This window comes from Gracilinanus agilis, chromosome 3 (assembly GCF_016433145.1).
Source record: "Gracilinanus agilis isolate LMUSP501 chromosome 3, AgileGrace, whole genome shotgun sequence".
Taxonomy (NCBI): Eukaryota; Metazoa; Chordata; class Mammalia; order Didelphimorphia; family Didelphidae; genus Gracilinanus; species Gracilinanus agilis.
The window spans coordinates 403,078,865-403,104,020 of NC_058132.1; positions in this window are offsets into that span (position 1 = coordinate 403,078,865).

Sequence of the window (25,156 nt, forward strand, 5' to 3'; positions counted from 1 at the left end):
AGAGAGAGAGAGAGAGAGAGAGAGAGAGAGAGAGAGAGAGAGAGAGAGATACAACCAACAGTCTTTCATTTCTTTTTAACCCTGATCATCAGTTACCTCCTACACCCCAGTAATAGCAATGGGTTGAACTAAATCTTCTCTAAGGTCTTATTCAACTCCCAAATTCTATGACACAAGAAGTTCAATTTGATTGGATCCCATAAGCATTTTTTAAGCCCTATGTGACAGGTACTGTGCTAAATAAATTCCTGCTACTTCCCCTCCAAAATCAATCACTACGGTCAAAAAATTATATTATATTTGGAAGAATAACATATATGCAGGTGAGTAGATGCAAAATACATTTTAAAAATTCTCAGGAGGGAGACTCAGTAAATGCCCATTTTAGGAAGGGATATGAGCTGAGTCCTGAAGGTATCTAAGGGTTTCAGGATACAGATTATTACAGGCACAAAGGACAGTCTAGGAAAAGATACAGAAATTAGAGATAAGATATTTTATATATATATATATATGTATATATATATATATATAATAAAATGTAGAGGGGTGTCTATCTGGGATAGAATATAGAGGAAGTGAATTGGAATACTGTGTGATTTGATAAGAACAATTTGTTCCAACAGCCATGAAGAAGGTTGAAAAAAATGCTTAGAGCTAGGTCAGACATCAAAGACACCATGGTCATCCAGTACATCTGGGGCTATCAACAGCCATCCTGACTTTTGTCTTACTACTGGACTTTGAGTACTCTGCAAGAGAGAGTGAGGCTGACAAATTGTACAACTCTACCTCACGTAAATTCAATTCATGCACAAGTCAAGATATCACCCTATGATGTAATTGGTTCTCTTTGAAAACAGAGTATGAACAACAACAATAATATATGACCAACCTAGAAAGAGTGGAACCAGATTTGAAGGGCTGTAATGCTAATCAGAAGATCATATATTTTGTCTTAGAGGCAAAAAAAGAACAATTAGAGTTGATTGCTTGAGCAAAGGAACAACACAGTCAGTACTCTGCTTTGGGAATACCAATTTGGTAGATCTTTGGTATAAGGGTAGTTATTCTAGTAGTACTGGCAAACGATGAGTGCTCCATAAAGCAGACATATATTCAGCAAAAAATATTATATGACTTCTTTTATGCAACATTAAACTCATATAATGATAGAAAATATGACTAAAAGTAAAGGCAAAGATCAGTCATATTTCCATATACATAAAATAATTCTACATGATGAAATTTTATTTTAGACATGACAGTATCAGAACTTGCCAAACTCATTGAGTTTTAAGAAGCTTTTATAAACTTCTAAGAGATGGAAAGTTTCAACCCAATAACCAACAGGCTGGTAGAGAGACAATGATGTAGAAGAGTCTGATTACAAAAAAGGGAGATGTTGCCATGATAACAGAGTTGTGCAATTGATTTGTTCATTTATTTGTGCATGAAAAATTATTGCATCTTCTCTGTTTGGAAGATCTAAATAGGCCAATGTAATGGGAACCCCAAAGCCACCCATCAGAGGATTATCTACTTGGAATCATGTTTTATTTCCAGTTTTACCAGATGTCTAACAACTGGACAGTTGGCACATGAATCCCTTTGTCCTAAGGGATGGTATTCAGTTAGGTGGCTGAGGAAATATGTGTAGCATTTAAGAACTGAATACAAATGTGGTTTCTTGTTCTAAAAGAAGGGAGGTCTCATTTGAAAAAAAAAAGAAACCTACAGATGTTCTTTAAGGCCTCAAGGAGGAATATCATAAAAAGAAGACTTTCTTTGATTATTTTTATTCTACTTCCCATTTTGTCCAAAATCATGTAGATTCTGTAATGGTTTGGAAGAGCTCTCCAACTCCTGAGCTCCTTCCAGAGAGAAGAGAGAGATGTCCATCATTCCTTGGCAATAGGACTATTGCAACAGCAGCCAGTGTCTACAACATCTGCAGTTCTTTTTAATAAGATCACGAGAGATGAATTTTAAGTGGATAAAGTGAGAGTCATATGTGCCCTATCACACTTTTATTGTGGGCTTATTCTAGTTGCAGAAGTGCTGAAGGAAATGAGCCAGAGGAGAGGAATTGATCCATCCCTGCCCAGCAGTAATTCCATTTAATTATGTATGTGTTTTTAAAAATTCAGTTAAAGAATACATTTGCCAGATTTAATATAACTTCTTATAAACACTTGTAGTTGGCACTGTTCTTATGTTGCCTGGGGTCCTGTTATTTGGGGCGTGAAGTCAAAATGGAGAAAGGAACTTTTCCTACTGCTCTGTTTCCTGGGATCTCAATCCCTAGAGTTGTGCTTTCTAACTGGGAATAAAACACTAGCTATTTCATGATTAGGTTGTACAGTAGATGAGGTGGAATCATTGGGAAGACTTGAGTTCAAAGCTTGCCTCAGACACTAATTGTGTCAATCCTGAGCAAATCACTTAACCTCTGTTCAGTTTTCACATCTTTAACATGATAATAATGATAGCACCTATTTCACAGAGTTGTTGTGAAGATAGAATGAGAAAATATTTCTAAAGCCTTCCCCTTTCCTCTGACACATAGTAAGTGCTTAATAAATGGAGTTCTATTACTTGGCATTGGACTTTACTAATCTATAATATGAAGGCTCAATAGATGACTGGGGGTCCTTTCCACTTCTTAGTCTTACAACCCTATTTCAGAACCAATCTACATCAGTAATTTTCCCAAACCTGGCACATTGCCTACTCCTCTTTCCTATTTAATTCTGAAAAGAAATAATCTCTTTACTGTCTCCATGCCCAAATCATTCTGGTAGATTCTCATCTCATTTTGAAAAACCTTCCTCTTTTTCCTTCTCCCTGTCAAAAGCTTCTTTCCACTCCATTTTGTCCAAATGTTTCCTCCTATTTCATTTTCATCTCAGTTTCTTTCTTCTAAAAATATTCTCTAGAGAAGGATAAAGTGAGCTAGAGGTGAGCCTGAAGGATGAATGACACCTCGACTTGGGTCACTCATGACACAGTACCCATCATTCAGTGGCCTGGAAAAATGACAGTTACATAAAGTAGCTGTTTCATTGTCTACAGAATGAGATGCCTTTTCACTTCTTTCAGCATAGATCTCAGTGGTCAACAGGAAACAACTGCATGGAACAGCAGAGGTGCTTTTGTCAAATGAAGGGGTAAATAAATATATGAATTAATAAAGTCATGGATTTTACCTTCACTTTACAATTGGGTTATGTGCACACCCCTCATCCTCTTCCTCCCATGCTCTCATCATATCCCCGAGGTTCTACTTTTAGCCTATGCAAAACTCTGCAGCACTTATCTGCCAGTGGCCTGGGCCACTTCTTAGGGAAGTTCCTAATCCTAATAATAATGTATTCCTAAGTCCAAGGAGGTAAAGAATTTGAATCTACAGTCCTAGAGAAAACAAAACCAAAGCAGTTTCCCCCTTCTTTACCTAGTCAAATCAGGTCTCTCTTTCCCCTTTTCCACATTAGCTCTAGCTCCTGTATTTTCAAAATGAGGAGCCATCCATGCAGTAGTTCTATGTGACAAAAAATGAAAAAAATCATTTTATTAGAAACTTCCATGTTGTAAAGTGAGGAAGGAAAGTCAATATCTTAGGGGTGAGAAAAATCCAGAACAAGGAAGAATTAGGGGACAGAAGTGCAGCCATTCTATTTTAACCCAAATATGTTGCAGAGAGGGCAGAGCACAACTGGAACATTTCTGCTGAGTGATGAAGGACTGTACCATAGATACAGTCCCCTCTGAGCTGGTACAGCTTTTTCTAGGGCCTTTCTCTTTCTAGGCTCTGAGCCAGCAGCTTTAAGGAAATAGGTCATGATTTCTGTTCTACTTTCAGACTCTCTACATACTAATGCATTAAAAAGTATCCATCACCATAACCTCCTGCCTGGAAGGCTCAGATGAAATAATGTGACTCCCTCTTCTCTTGTGACTGTGGACTCATCCTGAACATGCAGGGACAAAACAGCAAGCTCCTCTTCTTTTCGCTTTGTAAAAGCTAAGCTAGCAGTTAGCTGCAGCCTTTGCAAGCACAGACCATGACAAAGCAGGTTCATCTTCCTCCTCTGAGGTTGCATCATGAAGCAGCAATTTAAAATGACAGATGAAATACTGGTCTCAATACTGAGATTTGTTTACAGAAAGGAGTCCACATAAAGGAAGGGAAACTAGGTAAATAGGAAACAATTTGCTACGAAAGACTCCCTTTTTTCTTATTAGGAACTTGAGTGATGCTCTTTCTGATTGAATCTTAGATGCTGTCCATGCATCTGTGGTTAGTGTTTGGTGTCTGCTTAGTTCATCTCAGCAGAGGGGCACAACCTGCTGTTTCTGCCAGGAGATGGACCAAAAGGCTTCTGAATCTGAGCCTTTACTAGGAAATCATTCTTTATTGGAAAAGAAGGAGGGAAAACTGGGAAAGATGTTATGGGATCACAGGATTATAGATTTAGAACCAGAAGATGTTATAGAATCACAGGATTATAGTTTTAGAACCAGGAGAGACCTCAGAGGTCATCTAATCCAAACCCCTTATTTTATAGTTGAGGGAACTGAGTTCCAAGAGGGTTAAATGACTTGCTATATAGATAGTAAATATCAGGGATAGGATGTAATAATAATAAAAATAAACATTAATATAACACCTATGATGTGACAAATACTGTGCTAAGTATTTTTTTAAAAAAATCATTTTATCTTCCCAAAGACCATGGAAGTAGATGGTATTTGTTTCCCATTTTATAGATGAGGAAACTAAGGTAAATACAGGTTAAGTGATTTGTCAAGTGTCTTATAATTAAGAAGTATCTGATGTCACATTTGAACTCACATCTTTCTGATGCCAGACCTACAACTCTATCCACTGTACTACCTAGCTGAATATGATTAATATGAATCCTAGTCTTCTGACTCCAGAGATAGGCACCTATTTCAGTCTATTCTTCACCTTCCCTGAATTGGAAATTGGGTGGGAATGAATGCTTGTTGAGTTTAAGTCATGGTTTTTCAGTTGGAAATCTATCTGGAATAAAATAGGAGGAGCCTAGGACTATAATGGTGGGGAAAAAACAGTTCTGAAAGGGAAAAACATGCTCACACAATTTTTAAAAATCTTCATATGACTATTTTCTCCTTCATTTTCTTAAGTTTAAACAATGAACAAAACAATTAATCAAGCCTTGGTTTCTAGTGCTTGCTGATTCCTGAGGTGTAAATGCTTACATGAACATTTAACAATTAGTTCTACTGAGCTATAAGCTGACTCCAGCACACAATCACAAGATACCCAAAGGAAAATGGCTCTTCCTACCTCTACCACCTAAAGAGTAGTCAAGTGAATATCCAGGAAACCCAGGAATTCAATAGGCTTTACATTGGTCCAGAGCTGGGAACCAGGGACTAATGTTTTGAATACTTGCAGAATACTGTCAACAAACACCCTTTGAAATATCCTTTGCGTAGTTCACACTGATATTCTAATTAATATCAGCTGGCTCTAACTACAGGTTAACAGGGGAGGAATAGTTTTCCTGGCAATGCATAATTTTTAGGACTGAGAACGGATAATGCAGGAAGGGGCATAGGAATAATCCAATCTACAGACACCAGCATACCTAAGGATAGTAATGTTTCACTACTTAATCATAATTATTGCTAACATTTATATAATACTTCAAGACTTGGAAAGTTTTATATATATTCATATATATATATTTATACTGTTAGGTAATTACACTTATTATTATATCTATGCAGTCAAAAATACCTAAGCAAAGCAGTATTACAGGGGCAGCTAGGTGGTATAATGGATAGAACAATAGACCTGGAGACAGGAAGAATCATCTTTCTGAGTTCAAATCTGACATCAGATCTTTATTATGGGCAAGTCATTTTACCTTGTTTGCCTCAGATTACTCATCTGTAAAATTAGTGGGAGAAGGAAATGGCAAATTATTCCAGTATCTTTGTGTAGAAAAGGGGTCATAGTCAGACACAATTGAAAACACTGAACAAGTAGCATTTCAATGTGTTTTAATTTCATTTTTCTTTGAGGTTGACAATATGCTACAAAGAGATGTTCTTTTCTAATTTTTACTAGATAAAATAATCTAGAAGCATTTTCGACAATGTATTAAAGCCAGTGGCCCCTGATCAGAGAAGAATATTCGGGAAATGAGCAGGTGGTCTGAAAATAGGATATGAATTCAAAGCATAAAATATGATGATAGCATGCTTTTGGCCAGAACTAGAATGTGCCTAATCATGATGGAAAAATATGTTTACTTAGTGTTTTATAAATCTAAACATTCATCTACCATATTAAACTATATAGAATGATAGATACAATATGAAAGAATACTGGTAGATACAACCAGTAATTCAAAGAGAACTAAATCCAAGAAAAGAGGCAGAAATGACTACGGTGGTCTCAGATTCTGAATTACAGAAGTGATGAGAGCATGAACTAAAGTAGTGTCTATTTGAGTAGAGATAGAAGGTAAGGGGAGAGGGGAGAGGGAGAATACATTTATTAAGCACCTATTATATACCGAGCACTGTATTAAGTTCCTTACAAATTTTATCTCATTCAATATTCACAATAATCCTGGAAGGTAGGTCATATTATTATCCCCATTTTACAGTTGAGGAGGCAAATAGAGCTTAAATGATTTAAGAACTGTCATTCAGACAATAAGTGCCCCAAAAGGAGAGAGCTGAACACAGATCTTTACACTGAGTCACCAAATTTTCATCTTTTCCAGGGAATGTTGAATGAAGTAGAACAAGGGATGTTTTCAGGATGAAAGTAACAAGATTAACTAATTAACTGGATATGAAGTCAGTGGGAATATGTAGTAGGAGGATATTTCTGCGGTTGTAAACCTGGTTGGCTGGAGGGTTGATAATTTCCTTTATATTAATAGAAAAGTTTGAAAGATGAGAAGATTTTGGGAGTTGTTTGAGATGCATATGGGAAGTCAGGGATGAAGTGAAGTGACTTCAGCTCACAAAAAGAGAGAAAACCTGGTTAGACCTGGAATCATCTGCAAGACAGTGCTGAGATCTCCAAGTGAGAAGGATTGAGGGATCTCTCAATAGCTAGTAGAGTTGGTAGGATCAAGTAAGAGTTATTTAAATATAGAGGAGTCATGAATGCTTTTGTGGACAGCTGGGAAGGAGGCAGTATATAGGGAGAGAATGAAGATAAGAGAATATAAATGGTAAGGCAGCGTTGCTGGAAGGGATATAAAATCAAGAATTCATACATTTAGAGTGTTTGGTCTTGGCAAGATGACCAGGGTAAAGGAGAACTTGTTGGGTAAGATATCAGTGATGTGAGATGAGAAGGGAAGAAGTATGGGGCAAATAATGTCAATGTTTTTCAGAGAATGTTTATCAGGCAAGATCCTCAGCTGAGAGAGTAGGGTGCCATCTGAAGCTTGAGGAAAGATATGAAGGTTTAGCTGCTGCAGAGAATAGAATAATGAATTGACTGTGGAAGAGAAGAATGATTGCCTTGCTGCTATGGGGGCCCTGTTGAGATTAGATAATATAAATTTATAATGAGCCCAGTCAGCAATTTGTGATTTTTTCCCAGTTCCATTCAGGGGAACTAAATAAGAGTGAAAGACACAGATGAAAGTAGTAATCTGGGATTGAGTTGGCAAGATGAGATCATGATAGAACCAGAGGAAAGGAGGCAAGACAATAACAGATAACATACAGCATATTTGGATCACCATAAGTTTGAGATAGTGATGGGAGGAGAGTGTAGTTAATACAAGGATAATGACCTAGGGAAAAACACTGGATAGTGGAAATGTGGTTTACTGTAAAGAAGAAAAAGGTTAGCAGTGATGGGCAAACTATAGCCTGGATCTGGCCCACTGGGAATAGTTTGCCCATCACTGGGTTAGGGGGTCATAAATAATAGGGAAAGATGAAATGATAATGATAAAATGTGATGATCAGTTAAAGGAATTTTGAAGTTCACAAAGATAGAAATAGAAGCTTTTGGGTTGATGTGAGGATCAAGGACATGGCCATCTCTGGGTACAGTTGAGGTAGAATGAAGAAGTAGGTATGAGAACTGAGGAATGTCAAACTAGAGAAATTGATTCAGGAAAAATTAAATAACTTATTTTGGACAGATAATGGATTTAAGAGCTGGGACCCCACATATATTTGATACAAGGAGGCCCATCATGCTTTGGTTATGCAGGATATAAAAGGAAAAACCACAAATGTTTAGGTAAGTCATGAAGGGTAATGATAACCTTTTGGTTGCAAATGGTGTAGAAATGGTCAAGAATACTAAGGGCATAATAACGTAACATTTTTTTTTTGGAAAAGAGACACTGCTAAGGTGCAAGGAAAGAGTCTAAAGCAAAAGACTAGGGTGGGAATTGTAATGAGTAAATTAGGAAATTAGCACCCAGGCTGTCAGGCTGTCTCTAAAGACCTCAGAGTTCCATAATGGAATGAAGCTGGGGTTTGAAAAAGGAGAGGGTGGTTTGACCAAGCTGAAAAGAGGAGGTATTGGCTGTGTGTTCCAACTTTGCCAGGTATCCAAGAAGCTGATAGAGTAGGACTTGGATTTCACTGAGAAGAAGATATTTCAAGCAACTATCATGGCCTAGGTTGAGGAAAGGTCTGGATTAACTGTTGGTGGACAGCAGATGTATCTACCTTACTCCCTAGAGTGGTTTTAGATTGACTGGCTGCATATTGGACTTGTTCCTGGTTCCTGTGACATCTATGATCTTCTTGGAGCACCATGAACCAGTGCAGTGAGAAGCCCACCTCTCCAGCCCCTTTTATTCTTTTTAGAGGTTTAGCTTAGTTTAGAACTTAGTTTAGTTCAATCATTTGGGCTATTCCATAGTATAGGAAACCCCTCTCTTCCACTTCCCTCATTTAATATCAATAAACCGAGTTTATTTGTACTTCCTGACTCCTCTAAGCCATAAAGAACCCACATCTTGAAGTTACCCACTTTACTGGCTTTCCCTGGTTGATAGATTGTCAGTTACCTGACCAACTGTCATTCCCAAACTTTACATTTCCATTTGGTTTCCTTGTGTTTACCTGTTAATCCTTCCCTTGTGAGGTGTGAGAGTTTGTCTGGCATCTAGTTAGTCCTCCATTCCCAGTATTTTCTTTTTCAGAATTAAGAATGATTTGCTAGCATATTCTGAAGGAACTAAAACTCTGAGAGACCTCGACAGGGCCGAATATTGGGGGGTAAAAATCAGCTTCCCAAGAACAAGAAACTTAATGTATGTGCATGTTGAAATCTCTTAGAATCAGGACAAGAAATGGGGAAGAGAAAAAGACTGTGAACATAGCATTGACCTAATTGAGGTAGGAATGCTCCTGGAAATGACTACCAACCACCAAGATCAGACTTGGGCAATAAATTTGAATAACACGAATTTCAAAGGAATAGTTGTTCCTAAATGATGGCAGTAGAGAAAGAGAGAGACAAGAAGTATTCTACCATAACCAAGTGAGTCAGGGATTACAGTAAAAAGTATGGTTGGTATTAGAAAGGGTAGTGAGGGAAATGGTGTCATCAGGAGAGAATTAGGTCTCAGTGAGTAAGATGAAAGGAAGTTTGGTATTTATTCAGGAGGCATACCAGGGAATATGGAGGAAGGACTATATAGACCTGAAATGATAAGTAGAGAGAGAGGGATCAGGGTTAAAGTCGATAAAAGTAAGGGAGCAGCTAGAAGGGAGGGAGGAATGGAGTTTTTATATCAGAACCTAGTGGTTCAGAATCTTTGGAATGGATTAAATATATGAGAAAGGGATTTTACTAATTAAAAAGTGAGTCTAGGCAGAATACTCATATTTGGAAAATGTGAGAGATCTATGGAGAATGGCTTAAAATTCTAACAATATTTGGAGGTTATTGTGACAAGAAATATAAGCAGACTTTTAAGGGCTTAATTACTGGGCCCACACATGCATTATGTCACTTTTGCAATTCCAAGCAAGTCCTTTGTGGAAGCAGTTTTATTCCTGGAGAGTGATGGTCACTAGAGGCCTATTAAATTTTCCCAAAGAAGTCTCACTGACAGTGGTGCTCCATTATTCATCCACAAATTGTATTCTTAGCATTGAAGTAGGTTGTTGCCGATAAATTCTGAGAATGTGTATGGAGCTCAATTCCAAATATGGATTGACAACATTCCACTGATTTTCATTCTGACAAGTACTACATTTAGTGTCAAGAGCTAGGGATGGGTAACAACACTGACTGACTATTAATTCAGTGTGCATTATGAGCCAAGGAAGAATAGTGCAGATGAGCTATCTTATAGACCCTGTAAATTAACCAATAAATAAATACACATTTCTTAAGAACCTACTATATGCAAAGTTCTAGGAATAAAAAAAAGTATAATGTGTTGTTCCTGACTCTGTTATAATAGGAGAGACTATATATGCATTCATTAATTTATTTTTTTCATAAATTTGTAAAGAATATATATAAATGGGAATCTGGAAAAAGAGAGGCCTAATAGCTAGAAAGAAAAGTAAAAGCTTTCCATAGAAGGAGTTTGAGCTGAGTCTTGAAGGAAACCAGAAATTCCACAAAGCAAAGAGAATGTATTCCAGACTTGGGAGACAGGCAATATGAAAGCAGAGATGGAGTATTGTGTATATGGAATAGTAAGTTGGCATCAGAATCCTTGGTGATCTCAATAAAAGGAGTGATGGATATCTATATGATATATAGGAAACTGGACTGCTTCTACATGAAGACACACCTAAGAGTCTAGTACTCCCTCCAGAAATAAGCCATCAGTCTTGTAACACGGAACCACTCTCTACTCTCCTGCAGGATAAAGTTCTGTAAGAAGTAGTATAGACCATGATCTTCAAGAAGTCTGTCTTAGTTCTCCATAGGGTCCTTGTAACCAAGGAAGTGGCAAAAATTGGAATTATGCAATGGAGTACCAAATTAGAGCCAATCCTACATGAGGCACAAGAAAATTATCCCAGGTGAGAGTGGAGCTGGGGGTAGAGGGGCAGGTTGAGTGGTTAAGAGTGCTTAAAATAAACCAACACATGAGAGCTTATTGTTAAATTTTCAAAGTGAACATATATACTACAGAAATTGACAAATGATGCAAAGAATTATTGTTTTACTGTTAATTGTCTAGATTTAAGAAAGTGCTGGAGAATGTTAACTAGTGAAAATTAAACTTAAAAGTATGTTACATAAGTTTTTTTAAAGAGTTGATTATTAAGTATTTACCAACAGAATCCAGGGAAGAAGACAGGTGGGATATCATTGGCAGAATCCTTAAGAGGTCTGAGGAAAGGATGTGTTGGTAGTTTGACTTAACCTAAGATAATTATTGAGATTACTGCCATTATTATTTGGACTTTGCTTGGGTATGTTTGCATGTCAAGCAACGTAACAACTTTTCCTTTTGCTTTCAAAACCTCAATTTTTTTTCTGTTGACTTTACACTTTTTCAATAATAATTAGAATCAGTTTTGCTAGATGTCTCTTTTTGATTTAAACCATGAATTCCACCATTTTATGTAATTTTTCCACTCTCTTATGTAATCTTTATAACTGTAAGAATAAAACTATGTTGTTAAATTTCCTTTCCTTCATAGTTCAAGACCTTTCTATTGGTTACTTATAAAATTTGTTTTTGTCACTGAAAATTTTCAATCAAACCAGTACATGTTTTGGAGTTATAAATGCATGTTTTTGGTGTTTTGTTATTTTTATTCTTCTTGCCCTTCTCCATAGATTTTCTTGATCAATATTTTGCTTTATTCAAAAGTTCCCAACAGTTTTGTTGTAATATTTCTTGTAACCCAGTGGTAGGCTGCTGGGAGAGGTAGCACTGTTCTGGCTGTTATAGCATCCATCCCGTTACCATTTCTGCTACCACCAGCTGCTGCTTTTCTTCAGCTCTACAATATGCCACAGAGAAAGCATTTTTTAAAAGTGAAAAAAACTTAAATATTTAATATAATTTTTACAAACCATAACATAATAAACAACTAATTAATACAGATGACACAAGCAAATGACATAGAGCTAAATGGAGAAGAGAATGACATCTTAATTAATGAATAAGCCAAAAAACAAATAATAGGAATAATTAATAACTGTGAAAAAGAATGATATATTAATGGGACTACATAACAAATATTTTGTGAGCTACTAAAGTACTTCAAAAGGAAAAATATGCTTCTGAAAAATATCAAAGTGAGGAAAAAAAGATGAAAAGTAAACTGAACATGCAATTTCAACAATTAGAAAATCATCAAATAAAGAAATCTGTGTTGAGCATAGAAAATGAATCTGGAAATTAGAAAAGGATAGATTGGCAATCAAAAGTTTAGTTTTGATCAACTAATCCAAAAGCTGGTTCTTTGAAAGGAGTAACAAAATCAATAAATTCTTAGACAATCTAATTAAAAATAAGTGAGATAATTTGAAATAAATTGTCAAAATAAAAATGAAATAATAACAAGAAAAAATAAAAGAATTATTAAAGCTTCCAATAAAGAGCCAGGGTTGTAGGTACACATGTGTAATCCATGTTATGAGGGGAGGATGAGTGAAGCTGGCATCAGTTCAATTTGGGAAAACTGAGAGGCACCCAAAACAAGGGCAAACCTATGATTGGCGATTACACTTAATCTACAGTTGAAACTTTGGGGGTGAACAGCAATGGGTGGGGCAAGTGAATGCTGGAGGTACTTTGAACCCTAGCAAGATAGGGAGACCCAGTTTAAAATCTAAATAAAACCACCCATACAAGATTATCAATCAGCAAAATTGAGAAGTAAAAAGGAATGAAGGGATACCTTTTAACATAAAAATATTAAAATGAACAGATTATGAAATAGGAGATTTCAAACAATACATTTTTGGAAAAAGAAATTGGGCTGGTAAAATAATAACCAAAAGGGAAGGAAGATCACAACATATACAGATTTACAAATTAATTCTATCAAACTTTAAATGAAAATTGATTTCTATAAAAATTGGAGAAGAAAACACTATATTAAATTATTTCACAAGACAAATCTAGTCTTAATAAAAAAGTCTAAAGCAAGGTAGGTTAACGATAGACCAATTTCAATTAATGCGAATTCAAACGTTTTCAGTAAAATCAAGGCAAAAAAGATTATGATAAATTTATTCAAAAGATTGCTCACTGTGATCAAAGTATATTCATAACAAAGATACAGAAAATGATTATCAAAAAATAATCATATTTTTCTTTAAAATATCCAGAACTACATAATTATACAAATATATCTAGAAAAAGCCTTCATCATAATAAATATTCATGAATGTGAAGACTCTTAAGTATGGAAGGGCCCTTAATCCAAGAAGATAAAAAGAATATAACTAAATCATAGCTTGACATTATTTCAAATGTGGAATCTGAAATGCTAAAAGATTTGCTGCAAGAGTAAAGCAAAGTGGGGCAGTTGGGTAGCTCAGTGGATTGAGAGCCAGGCCTAGAGACAGGAGGTCCTAGGTTCAAATCCGGCCTCAGACACTTCCCAGCTGTGTGACCCTGGGCAAGTCACTTGACCCCCATTGCCTACCCTTACCACTCTTCCACCTATACGGCAATACACAGAAGTTAAGGGTTTAAAATAAAAAAAAAGAGTAAAGCAAAGTTTTCCTTTTCCCTGCTGTTTTTGACATAATTCTTAATTGCTAACATTAGCAATAAGACAAAAGAAATTAATTAAAAATTGAAACAGAGGTAAAGATGGGATACACTATCTCTATTTACTGATTACAAGATGGTTTGCAAAGAAAACCACGGAGCACCATAAGAAAAAAAATATCCAGAGGCAATGAATAGCTTCAGTCAAGTATTGGAATACAAAAGTCATTCAGAAAATTCAGCTGTATTTCTCTACAGCAATAAAAAATTCAGGAGGAAACAATAGAAAAGATAATTTGATTTAAAGTAACTAAAAAATTCATTAAAAAAAAAATCTTGAGACTCAATCTATCTAAATACACTCAAGACTTGTACACATATGGCAATAAATCTCTTAAAAGAAGTAAAGAACACCTAAATTAACTAAAGGAATATTTAGTGCTCATGGCTAGGATTAGCCAACATAATAAATGCAATGATACTTAATACATTCATTTATAAATTTAATTCTATACTAATCAAATACCAAGGGGATGCTTTATGGACCTATATGAAATAATTATTAAATTGATTTGAAGGAAACAAAGTTCTAGAACCTCAAGGAAAATTTTAAAAAAGCAAACAGCAACTTGAAGGGAGAAAACCACTTTTATACTTCAAATTATACTATAATATAGCAAACATCAAAATTATTTGATATTGGTTTTAAAAAAAGAGAGAAGTGGAAGAAACTAAATAAATAAGAATTTAAAAAACTAAACTAAATAGCCCAGGGTTTGATAAACCTAAGAATATAAAAAAATTGAAGAAAGAATTCCCTATTTGATAAGAAGCCCTGGGAAAATTGGAAGGAGGTTTTACAGAAAATGGGTTTAGAATAACATCTTGCATATAAACTCAAAATGACTAATAACCTAAAAATTAATCAGTCATCATTTAAAAAAATTAGAAAAGAACCAGATAAGATACTTTTTAATAAATCTGGGGATCAGGTGAGTAGGGGCATATTCTTAAACAGATAAGTGAAAGGAGTGATCACCAAAAGCAAAATGGATATTTTTTATAAAATTGAAAAAATTACACAAACAAAATCAATCTAACTAGGATAAGAAAGAAAATAAATTAATTAGAAAAATATTTGCATTAATATCTCATATAAGGATCTGACATCCATAGATATGAATACAAATAACACACAAATATGTAAGACCAAAAGTTTCTTCCTTTTAAGTGGTCAAAGGTTACAAAGAAAAACTTTCAAAAGAATTTCAAACTATTAAAAGTTATGTGGCATTGCTACAAATTAATAATAATGAAAGAGAAGTAAATAAAAACAAATGAGGCTTCAAATCACACTCAGAAAACTGGAAAAGATGATAAAAGATGTGAATAGTCAATTTTGAAAATGTTGTTGGTGAAATAAACAACATAGTACCTTGGCAAAGGGGTGAAACTTTCTGAAAAGATCTCAAATTATACTAAGAAAATGAATTAAAGGGTTTGTTTTTGGCCAAAGATAACTCTATTACATATATATCCCAAGCACATTAAAGATAGAAAGGTATCATGTACACTAAACTACTCTTAATAACTCTTTCTTTAGTTGTTGATCTTCATCCTTCATTTTCAGATGTTCAATGATACTACAGGGTGATGTCTTAATTTGTTTGTGAACTGGATTTGTAAGTCAGAGTTCCGCAAGGTTGTCAGCAACTTTCTCTTTCAGTCATCCAAGGCCAATAGCAAGACAAAAGTCAGGACAAAACGACAAAAGACACAAGTAGCAAGACAAAAGTCAGGACAAAATGACAAAAGACAACTGGTAATGGCCCTAGACGTAGTGGATGATTTTAGCATCTTCTATGTCTAACCAAGTTCTAAGGACTCCATAAGATCTACTTCAGCTGCTTTCATGACTGTTGGAATAAAGTGTTTTCATCTACCATTCTTCCAGTGGATATATTCACATATTTGGGGTAACCAGCACCCCTAAGCCTCATTCAGCATCAGGTTGCAGCCTGTCTGTTACCTTCAACCTGGTTTAGCCCACCTGCAAGTTGTTTTCAAAGGCATGGCCACTGTGCATACGGCTTTCTTGGGGAACAAAGAGCTGGAATCAAAGGAGATGATCATTGTTTGAGGAATGACTAAATTGTGCTACATGATGATAATGGAATAAGATTGCGTTTTGAGAAATGACAAATGTGAAGAATATATGGACAAGTGGGAAATGCAAAATGAAGTACTTAGAAATAAGGAACATAGTGAACACGATGGCTTTGACAGCATAAATTGAAAGATTAACAGCAACGACAATAACAAAAATCAATACTGAACTTGATAACAAATAAGCTTGGCAGGGATTTTAGAATGCACCTCCTTGCTTTCTTAGAAGAAGTAAAGAATTCTTGAGGTGGAACACAACATACATTATTAGACTTGACTGATGTGTGGATTAAATTTACTGAACTGCTTCTCTTCCCCTTTCCTTTTAAAAAATTCTTTGTTATATGTGAGTTATTTCAGTGAATGGGAGAATATATTTGGGAAATAAAGATAATATAAAACAAAAATCAATGTTTTTTAAAAATACAGGTAGAAAGTCAACAAAAAAACATTACTGCAAAACAAATGCAAAAGAAAAATTTTGAAAATCAAAGGAGAGAAAAAAATTACATTACTATTATATTGGCAAACTAAACAATGCCTCCTACTTAAATTTGAAAAAAAATTGCTTAGAACAGAACTTAATTTTATTCCAAAAGAAAAGAAAACCAAATTATTAAAATAAACATGAAAGGAATTAATGACAGATGGAAAATAAATAAATTAAATTATGATAAACTATTATACCTAATTATTTGCTAACAAAATAAAAAACTAGATATATATGTCTGTATATTTATATCTATATAAAAACACCAAAAATATGAACTAACCAAAATAGCACAAGAGCAAACTTTAACATCTTAATTTCAGAGAGAGTAATTAAATAAGTCATAAATGAAAGAAGGAAGGGAACTCCTGAATCAGATAGATATACAAATAATTCCATGATACATTAAAAATAAATTACTCTGGGGGGCAGCTGGGTAGCTCAGTGGATTGAGAGACAGGAGGTCCTAGGTTCAAATCTGGACTCAGACACTTCCCAGCTGTGTGACCCTGAGCAAGTCACTTGACCCCCATTGCCCACCCTTACCACTCTTCTGCCTAGGAGCCAATACACAGAAGTTAAGGGTTTAAAAAAATAAATTACTCCTTTTATGCAAACTATTGCCAAAAATTGCGAATAAGGTACTTTCTAAAACTGCTTTTATAAGAGAAATACATCACTTATGATTAAATCAGGAATGGATAAAAAAGAAAAGAGAACCACAGATAAATATCACTAATGAATATTCACATAAAATGTTAAATAACTCAGAATAACTGGGTTGGATTTATACCAAAAATAAAAGAATGATGCAACATTAGGAATTAATTTAATTAATTCATATTAGTAACAGAAATAAAACTCTACATCAATACTTGTGGGGGGAAAGCCTTTGTCATATACTACTCATTTATGTTTAAAAGTACTAATTCATATTAAAAATGGAAATGTGTTTTAATGATTTAAACACGATTATTAATATGATTTTTAAATTGTAGGATTTAATGTGAAAATTTTAATTATCTAAAATCAAGAGCTAACATAATTTATAATAGAAAGCATTTTTTATCTCAAAAATATCAATGGTGAAGCAAAGAAAGCTACTACTAACATAATACCAGAAGTATTAGTGATGGCAATAATATAAGAAAAAGAAATGAAAGGAATAAACATAGTCAAATGGAAGAAACATCTCTATTTGCAGATGTTATTATGCTTTATTTAGAAAAATGAGAATCAAGAAAGAGAATATTTTACTTTCATAATGAAGCATGATCTAAAATAAATCCTTAGAATCATTAGCATTTCCATATAATTGTTGTTATTAAAACCAGGAGGACAAGATAAAAATAGACATTATATTTAAAAGAATGTAAGGGGGCAGCTGGGACCAGACCTAGAGATGGGAGGTCCAAGGTTCCAGTCTGACCTTAGACACTTTCTAGTTGTGTGACCCTGAGCAAGTCACTTAATCCCCATTGCCTAGCCCCCTGATGGCAAACCTATGACATGTGTGTCAGCACATTTTCGATGACAGGTGCATACAGAGAAGTATGGGGCCGCATGCCAAGGATGAAACATTTGCTGTAGTGTAGTGTAGATACTCTGTGCTGGAGGTCTGTAGGCCAAAACAACTGTCACTAAGCAGGTAAGTTAAATAATTAGTGTTTGGTTTATTAAATACAGATATATGTTACAATTATACATTTTTGTTATTTAAACTATAGATATCATGAAATTATGTTTTTTTTTCTCAAAGTGACACACCACCCAAGTTATGCTCATTTTTTGGGCAAATTTTGACACAAGCTCAAAAGGTTGCCCATCACTGGCCTAGCCCTTAACACTCTTCTACCTTAGAACCAATACATAGTATTGAGTCTAAGATGGAAGGGAAGGGCTTAAAAACAAACAAACAAACAAACAAACAAATAAATAAATGAAATACAAGAATTTAAAATTATATAATGTATCTGTGAGTTAACCTACCAAGACATATGACACAGAACCTATTACAAAATAATTTCAATAGAAAGAAAGATTTATATAGTTGGAAATATATTTAAAGTTAATGTTTGGGCCATGCTAATAAATGATAAAAATATTGATACTTTCCAGATTATTCTGCAGACTTTGTGCTACTTAAATCAAATTGCCAAGTGAATATTTTGTTCTAGATAAAAACTTATCTAGAAAAACAAAAGGTCAAGAATATCAAAGAAAATAATGAAGTGAACAGAGGAATAGGGGGTCAAGAGAGAAAGAGAGATCTCAATTATTTTACAAAGCAATTATTATCAAAACTCAGTTTTCCCATCCAAATCTCATTGGTATGAAACTCTCTCCCTGTTGGTGGAGATGAAGGCACCGTCCTGTGTGCAGGGTGAGGTGGAAACTGGGAAGCAAGAGAGCTCCATCCTTCTCCAGTCCCCTTCTGCATTCTCCAGGACCAGTCCTTTCAGTCTACAGCGATCTCTCATCTATCATGGGAGTTACAGTTCAGAGACCCTAGCAATAGGTGAAAATCTACAAAGTAGCAATGTTACATTTATTTTATTATGTACATAGAGATCTTAAGGCTTTATAAACCCACCCCACTCTCCTATAAACTTTTTCCACACTCTTATTAACCTTTCCCACACTCATAAACACTTCATATGCTCTTAAACACTTTCTATTCTCTTAAACCTGTATTGGCTCTTGGGTTCACTGCCAGAAACCTTAGAAGGTACAGAACGTTTCGATGGCATAGGGCTTGAAATGAAATCAAACTTTTATGAAAACTTCACAAAAAAAAAACACTATGGCAGTGATCAGACATCCATGTGAAGAGGACAAGGAAAGATGCTGAAGGTATGGGTACCGTGCAGAAGAGCAAACAGACTGATGCTACAGTAACTGAGCCAATCAACACCCAGGATATAGAACAAAGAGCTATGGTTGGTCGCCTTTTATTCCATCAGCCAATAGTGTGCCTTGGACAATCTCACAATGGCAAACTACCTCAAGGAGTAGTGATGTACTACATTTCCATTGTGTACAGTACAATATTCATCCACAAAATCCCACATTATAGAGAAAATTATGTAATACAGAATTGTATGTATATATATATAATACATGTAAAATATTTTAAAATATACAATATATAAATATATACTTAATTTGTATATTATAATAAAATTTAATATATTTAATTTAATATATAATACTATATATATATATATATATATATATTTAACCCATAATACAGTGAAAGTGCAATAAGTGAACAGTGATATACTGTGTGTTTGGAATTCAGGGAGGTGCCATTTAAAAGTATCTTACAAACTTCCTGTGGACATGTGGGGAACTTTGAGACTACATTCCCCATGATCCAATGGGTTTCCAGTTTCTGACGGGATAATGTCAGACAATGTGAACCAACGTATAGCACAGCTTAAATTCGGAGGACAGGTTTGAGACGGGCCTCTTTGCTACCTGAGTGGACTAGTTGGCGTTTGAGAGAGACAAGATGGAAGGAGATAGGTACTGGCGGGCATTTTGAATAGATTTCTTACAGGTGTGTGGTCGATTTATCTCTATCAGCATGGCTTTAATTAAAATACTATTTTCCCTTATATTATTGGCCTTCATCATTTTTAAAAATAACAATAGGGAGGGAAGACTGTAGTTTCTTGGAGCATTTCTGGCTTCCGTTTTTGAGAGAGAAGATAGAAAAGGCCAACTCCACTTCAGTTTCCTGAAGGAAAAGACTCTGGGAAGAAGTCAGTATGAGAGAAGTTGGCAGGCTTTCTTCATGTCCCTATTCCCAATTTACTTTACTATAGACTGCAGGGAAGTTTCCCTTTGGGTGAGATGTATGATTCTCTCTTGGTTGAGTTGAGCAACCTAGTTCCCAATGGGAGAGCGCCTGCAAATTGTAATATAAATATATGTATATATATTTACATATTATATATTACATATTAATATAAATATTATATATGTATATATATTCTCCTATGTATACCTTTTCTGATTTCTGTTTTTTTTTCTGATTTATCAGATGTTATATTCAAATACTGAGAAATGTTGGTCTCACCTTGATTGAAAGGTGAGACAGTTGGAGACATTGGAATGTTCCCAGATGCCTTGAGCCAGGGGCAAAAGTCAGTTGGCCTGAGAGTATAAATATCCCTAACAGCCATCTGGGAGGGGTCTTGGTCTTTGACCATTGATCTTTGGGTCTTTGACCGTTGGTCATTTGTTCTTTCTGAATCTCCCTAGATCTTTAGGTATCTGAATCATCATAGCTCTTTAGGTCTCTGGGTTCTTGGGTGGTGAAAGGGAGGAAGGGAGGTCTGAGAAGAAGAGGGTGTTTTTTTTAAGGTTGAATACTTCCTGAAGGCTGTCAAGGCTAAAAAATCACAAACTAATAATAAGAAAGCTGAGAGGAAATCATCAAAGACAGCTGCATCAACAGAACAGATTACTTTCTCTGGTTTGGCAGTGGCCAAGCTGTTCACAACAACAATAGCTCCAGCTTTACTGAATCAATAGCCTCCAGCCCTGAGGGATTATAGATTATAGATATTAGATTGACAGGGTCTCCTATCCCCAATCTGTATCCTGATTATCCTTTCCCTAATTAAGATCATAGATAAAGTATTTAATGAGTACCTTCTTGAGTGGTCATTATATCACTACCTTTGGGGAGGGAGCAAACACAGTCAGTGAACAATGTGATCCAAGGCTAATCAGAGCCCAATATTAACAATTGATCCAACACCAAGTGGAACCTGAAGGGGTTACCCATCCACCTGACCATTTGGGGTCCTTCCTGGGCAACTGTTATCTAGAAGGGATATTATAACATCTAGCTAGGATGATTGGGGTTGGTGTTCCCCCCATCACCAGCTCCTAGGGAGAATACAGAGACACAGCTTCCCTCACCAGTATCCATCCATATTCCCCTAGTAGGAGGTAACACCCTTTCTTTATAACATAGATAAATGGGTCTTTTTTTAAATTGCTAAATTTGTTCATTGTGGAACTGTTATTTGGTGGGAAAAATTAATCTTAGATATAGAACTTGAAGTTTTGCTTCCTCAATAAAGAAACAAATCAGAAGTTAGAATGAAGCTGAATACCACATTTCCTAGACTACTAATATGTAAGAAAGTTAGCAACTTGAAAAAAATACAGAACTACCAAAGCAGTTATAATAGCAGGTTTTTAATTTGGTTTAGATTATAATTCAGATAATCACACAGAACCATCTCTGAGTTTATAATCTTGGGGAGCCACATAATATAAGAAGCACTGGGACTTCTCTGAAATTATAGATAAAGGGGTGCTTAAATAATCTTTTGAAAAAGGGCAACAAGTTAGGTTACTTGAGTTCACAAAAGTTTAGGAAATAGCAATAGCCAAAGTCTAGAGTGCTGGGAATAGCCTTGATATAGCCTAACCAGAGGCTAGGCAATGGTCAGCAACCTTTTTGGCCATGAGAGCCATAAATGCCTGTGGAAGGAGGAAGATGGAGACGGAAGGCACTGGAATATGGGGTGGGGGCTGAAGGGCCCTCTGGGGCACATCCTGGGGCTCTGCCCGGACTGGCTGGTTGGGAGGTGGAGCCAGATATGGCTAGAGAGGCATAGGTTGCCCACACCCCTGGTAGGGTGATGGGAAAGGATGGTTTTCTTTAACTAAGACCTGGGAAAGAAGTAAAAGCAGTTCGTGTTAATCATATTAATCTTTGTCTTTTGAGTGTTTTGTTTTTAAGACTCTGGAAGAGTCATTAATGGGATTAACTAAAAATGAGGTCATCAAAAGCATATAGTTATACTGTTATCCCACTATCTCCTCCATCTGAGGAAAACTGGATGTCCTATGGCCCCATCCTTCTGCTTCTCCAGCTGATGGGAATTATTCTCCTTTAGAGAAGAATGGAAAGAAAAGAGGCTAAAGATGTCTTTTCTCCCTACATTTAAGTCACACAACAACAGGCCTCAATACAGATGGGCCTCTCTTTTCTCCTATGATCCACTCTTCTTGCACTTGAGTTCTTCCTTTTCTTTACATGTGAAAGCTTGCCATAGGAAATATAATTTTTGGTGATTTTGCAATATTTAGTTTTGTATCTAATAGTTTTTTTGTTTTTTTGTCTTTTTTTACTAATAGCAGATATAATCTTTCTGTCCCTGGCTTATTTAAAGTATTTTATTTTCTCTAAACCAGCTCATTGTGTTTTAAATTAACTACTTGACTACAACTTTGAGCTGACTCACTTCAGACTTTTAGCCCCTAGACCCAAACCTCATAAAGTTCAGATTGTTTAGATTTGATGGCTAGAAATGAGTTAAAATAGCAATTATTTTCTACAAATAACCTGTTTTACATTTTGCATTTGTAAGCTTACAAATTTTCTGGGAAAACTTGGGGGATCTTTTCCTCTCCAGACTGATTTTTTTATTGTGATGGTTCACTTATGGAATGAATGTGTACTGTCTCAGTCTAAGCCACCAAGGCCTAGGTAACACCTTGATTTAAAAAGTTTGGGGCATTTTCCTGTGGCCAGTTTCATTTTGAAAGCAGAATTTTGTCTTCTCATTCTGGAAAACACTTTTGTTATAAAAATAGAAAAGGAGATCAGTAGGACAGATTAGATAAGTAATTCCTAGAAGCAGTAATGAGAATTGTTTCCAGTCCTTCTTGTGATTGTCTGCTGCTGATCTATCTCAAAAGCTGTAAATGTTCCAATATTAGAAACCTCTGTTCTAGCCCTAAAGCAGCTGTGTTTATATTGTAGTATAGAAGCTTTAGGGTTTTTTTTATTAAAATAAGAGTTGAGACTGGAAATATATATATGTATATATATGTATATGTATATGTATATATATGTATATGTATATGTATATATATATATATTCATACTCTCAATACTGGGTTTAAAAGTACTTTGGGATGATAAAAGTCTTTTTTTTTTTTTTTTGGTCTTGCCTTCTTATGTTTGTTTTTGTTTATTTCCTGAATCCACATCACAGATTTTCTTACCTTTTCCCAAAACAATTCCTTCTTTCATATTCCTTTGAGCTCCTGAAAATTGGTTTGACTCTTGACCTTAGTCCTCTGTATATATGTACACTAAAGATCAACTGACCCAGTGACCAAGTATTGTTCCCCTCTGCAGCCACTGTGGCACAGTTTGATTAAATTTCCTCCAAATTCATTCTTCTTTCCAATTAGGCAAATCTGAAAATACACTGCAACCTTCTTTCCACGAACCAGACTGCCCCACTGCTTGCTCCCATCAATGATGAATACCTTATCAGCTTTTTGTCTAAAATCATATATTTGAGCCTTGAGTAGCTTGAGACCTTGTTTCAGAGCTTCTTGGATGTATAAAAGAATAGCTTCCCTGTTGAATTGAAGAGTGGAAATAGGTGAGAGGATGTCTCATCATGTTGTTCCTCACTGGTAACCATGCTCTCCTATTGCTACAATCCCTAAGGAGCAGTGTTGCTCTTTGGGAATAATTCCCACTCCTTTTGACCCGTAAATTCCCAAACTAGCCACACCTAAAAATTAATTCTACTGATATTTCATTAAATAGAATATAGAATAATGAACCTTAAAGGAAAAGTGAATAAATATCTTGATTGTTCCTCAAAACTAACTTTCCCAGGGAAGAGGTTTTGCTAAGCAGTCACAATGGGGAAAGATAAAGCCCTTCTAGTTTTCTTAAGAATAGCAATGAAAATTATATGTTTTGGTTGACTTTCATTCTGTTTTCTTCAGCTATCAGAGCTATCAAAATACATGGGTAAAGGAGTACATATCTTCATTGTTTGGCATTTGACATATTAAACTCTCAGGTAAGACAATCATTTGAAGTAAAAACTATTCAGAAGTAAAAGCCTCAATTTCCACCCAGATAAAAGATTTCTGCATTACTTAGCGTGGCATCTGGGTAGGGATAGAGTGAGGGCTTGGAGTCAGGAAGATTCATCTTCCAGAGTTCAAACCTGGCCTCAGACATCTACTAGCCATGTAATCTTGCACAATATCCTTAATTTTTTATTTGCCTTAATTTCTTCATCTGTAAAAATGAGCAAGAAAAGGAAATTGCAAACCAATCTAATATTTTTCCAAGAAAACCTCAAAAAGAGTAGAAGAAAGGACTGAAAATGCTTGAACAACAACAAGCAGTTCTTGGAAATCTAAAAATTATTTCTCATTAACAACAAAACAGGCAAAGATCCTGGACAACTCTACAGGATTCATGATGAAAAAGGATACCTACTACCATAAAAAGAACAGAATCCAAATGCAGATTGAAAATATCCTTCTTCACTCTATTTCCTCTATGAATTTTTCTCCTAACAAAAGTGAAATCAAAAAGTCTTAAAGACTGGTAACATCAATTAAATTTTTTTTCTGAAGGCTATATATTATTTTAATTACATATTAAATAATGAAAACCATGTCAGAGAAAGAAAAGGCTCCTAGCTTCATGGCCAGTTACATACCTTCTTCCCTAGCTAACTTGAGAAGCTAGCTACTAACCTCACATCTCTTTTCACTCTTGCTGCTCGGTCAGAATGACTACCAAAGCTCCCTTGATCCATAACTTATACTTCCTACCCTACACCACTTTTTTTGGGTCTCCCTGATGGAAAAGACTTGACATAACTCCATGTCAGTGATCTCCTGGAAACCAAGAGTCCTGTGGGCTCTTGAGGCAATTGTCTTCTGGGATGCCAGGTAGCTTTGAGGCTTCTGGCATCCTCTCAGAATACACATACCTCCCACCTTATAC